Source organism: Sapajus apella, unplaced genomic scaffold (assembly GCF_009761245.1).
Source record: "Sapajus apella isolate SASKATOON/1434 unplaced genomic scaffold, GSC_monkey_1.0 scaffold8, whole genome shotgun sequence".
NCBI classification, from domain to species: domain Eukaryota; kingdom Metazoa; phylum Chordata; class Mammalia; order Primates; family Cebidae; genus Sapajus; species Sapajus apella.
Genome location: NW_022436948.1, coordinates 3,045,023 through 3,048,113, shown reverse-complemented (window position 1 = coordinate 3,048,113; position 3,091 = coordinate 3,045,023). Strand labels below are relative to the sequence as shown.

Below are 3,091 nucleotides of genomic sequence, written 5' to 3'. Positions count from 1 at the left end.
ATATAGTTTTAAAATGTTTTATTCCAGTTTGTAGCAAAGATGGCACTATGGTTTGAAAGTGTCCCGCAAAGTTCATGTGTTGGAAGCTGGATCCCCAATGTGGTGGTGTTGGGAGATGGGGTCTCCTGTGACTGGGTTACAGGGGCACAGCCCTCACAAGTGGAGTGATATTTGATGAGGGTAGATTCGCGCTACATTTGTTGGCCTTTGTTGGACATGATTACATCTTGGATTTTCAGTGACTTTGTTTCTTGACATTAGTTTCAAGCAAAAGTTAGTGTGCATTAGGGATATGGAATCTTAAAACTTTTTTTCCTGATGATAAAATGGAATATGTGACTATTATAAAAACACATATGAAAATAATAATGTTAATACATAAGAAATAATAATAAAGTTCAGATAATCCATAATTCTACCACTCAGATTTCATCACTCAATATTTTGGTGGATTTTTTTCTAGTTAAATATATGTCGTAAAACTTTTTTTTAAAAATCTGGATTGTACCCCATATGAACAGTCTTATATCCTGTTTTTGTTTATAGAAAGAGGATTCCATGTATCATATATAATTTAAATACATTATTCTAAATGTCTAAAATCTCATGTTTAACATATAACATTCCCATTTATTTAACATTTTTATTTGAAGACATTTGCTGTTTCTACACATTACTGTACACAATGTTATTGTGAGCATCTTTTCCAAAACTCTGAATTCCTATATGAAATTTTTCCTTAGGATAAAGCCTTAAAGATGGAATTACCAAGTTAAAGAGGATAAAGTGTCTTAAAGTCTTTGATCCGTATGCTGCCAAACTGCTGGGGCACCGCTGACCTTACACTGGGCCAGCATTTAAGAATTTTCATTTTAAAAATATTGTGCTAAGTTCCGAAGTGGAAAATAATATCTGTATTAGTTTCCTAGGGCGGCCATAACAAAGCATTAAAAACTAGGCGACTCCAAACAACGAGATGCACCTTGCACAGTTCTGGAGACGGACGTCTGAAATCAAGGTGTGGACAAGGCCACGCTCCCTCTTCAGGCTCCTGGGGAGATGCCTTTCACACCTCTTCCAGCTTCTGGAGGTTCTCAGGGACCCCTGTCAGTCCTTGGCTTACAGACCCTCATCCAGTCTCTGCCACTGTCTTCAGATGGTCCGGCTCTTCCCGGGGCCTCCCTCACCTCTTCTTATAAGGACGCCAGTCATTCTGTTTAGGGCCCAGCCTCCTCCAGGGTGGTCTCCCTCTAATGACAGCTGCAACCACCCTATATCCAAATAAGGCCATGTTCTTAGGGACTGGGGTTTGGGACTAACATATCTTTCAGTCGGGGGACACAGTTCGATCCGTAATAGCATGCATTTACTGTAATGTATAATTCTTGGATTTCCTTATGAAAAGTGATTCTTTTCATGTTCATTGGCCATTTGTGTTTTTTGAGTATCAGTTCTTATGTTCTGCCTCGTTTTCTATTAGTGGGTCTCTGTCAAGCCTCCCTTTGTTGTGAGGGGCAGAAATGCAACTGAATCTGGCTCCAGCTGAAAGGAAAGTTGGTGGTTCACACAAATAAGGGACTCAGGGTCCTACAGGCTTCAGGCTGCGCTAGACCCAGGCTCACACGGTGTCTGTCTATTCTTCACCACATGCCTCAGTTCTGCTTCTGCTCCTTGCCTTGGCTTGCTCTCAGGCAGGCTCATTCCAGTTTGGAGCAAAGATGGTGCTGTGGTTTTAAAGTGTCCCCCAAAGTTCATGTGCTGGAAGCTTGATCCCCAGCAAGGTGGTGTTGGGGGGTGGGACCTAATGGGAGATGTTTGGGGCACAACCCTCACCAGTGGGATGAGGGCAATTAATGCCATTATCTCAAGAGTGCCTTCCTTATAAAAGGACGGGTTGGCTCCATCTTGCACTTGCTCTCTCTCTGTCTCTCTCTCTCTCTCTCTGTGTGTGTGTGTGTGTGTGTGTGTGTGTGTATTCTCTCACTTTCTCATTCTGTCTTGCCCTTCTGCCTTCCACCTTGGGAAGCCACAGCAAGAAGGCCCTGCTCTTGGACTTCCCAGCCACCGGAGTCATGAACCAATGCATCTCTGTTCGTTATAGATTACTCAGACTGTGATATTTTGTTATAGATACATAAACCAGACTGAGACAGGCAGCCAACATCTCACCAGCTCACAGTCTACAGAAAAAGCATATGTTTTCCCTGATAGTTCCAGCCACTGTCCCAGGGAGGCCCTTCGTTGCCAGGTTTATGTCATGTTTAATCTCTGAAGGTGAAGAATATAGGTCAGCACACCCAAACCATCTGGACTAAGGGCAGGAGGGGATGGTTCCTGGGAGCTATGACAAATGAAGGAGCCACAGGCTCATTTGCATGGGCAAAATCAAAAGATGGACCCCCAGTAGGGAAATGCTTTTCTTATTTATTCTGAGAACTCTTTATATATTAAAGGTATGAATGCTTTACGTCTTTCTTCCACATGTTTGTTCCTTAGCGATTTGTCTCTGTGGGTTTTTACAGGAGGCTCATAAACGCTGTTTTATGAGTGTGTCATTCCTGGAGCACACCTGCCGTATAGCATCATTGCATCATAACGCCCACCAGGAGCAGATTGCCAGGCCACATTCTCTGGGTGTGAGCAACAACAACAAGAAAACCCGTGGCTAGTACTTCAGTCAACAAATTGGCATTCGAAAGCATGTCAGCGTTAGTACAGACGTCATCGGTGAATGAGAAAGCAAAGAGCCCGTGGCCGCACCTAATAAAAGGCCAGCAGGGAGACAAAAGTACTGTGGTTGTGCAATGATGGGACAGAATGCTGAGGGTCACTAGTCCAGGTGCAGTTTTGAGTCCCCACGCCATCTTACAAATGTGATAAGGAATGTAACTTTGAACTCAATAACCTTTTCACCAGGCTGTCAACTAAAGGCAAATACAATGGGTGGCCTGAACCCTGCCAGAGACAGGCACTGCCGGCCGCCCTCTCTCCAGGCAGGGTGGAGCACCCTGAGTGCTCAGTGGGCTTCCTGGCCCTCAGTCCCCAGACGGTGAGGGTCCCCATCCTGCTGGGTGCCCCCCACCCCAGCTCC

The 3,091-nt window shown here is 44.5% G+C and overlaps 1 long non-coding RNA gene across 1 annotated transcript; it reads left to right on the top strand.

Moving 5' to 3' along the window:
• Window positions 1-2,154: 2,154 nt before the first annotated feature.
• Window positions 2,155-2,788, top strand: LOC116550755. Its single transcript, XR_004268567.1, has 2 exons — window positions 2,155-2,248; window positions 2,523-2,788. It is a non-coding gene; the product is annotated as an uncharacterized LOC116550755 (long non-coding RNA).
• Window positions 2,789-3,091: the final 303 nt, after the last annotated feature.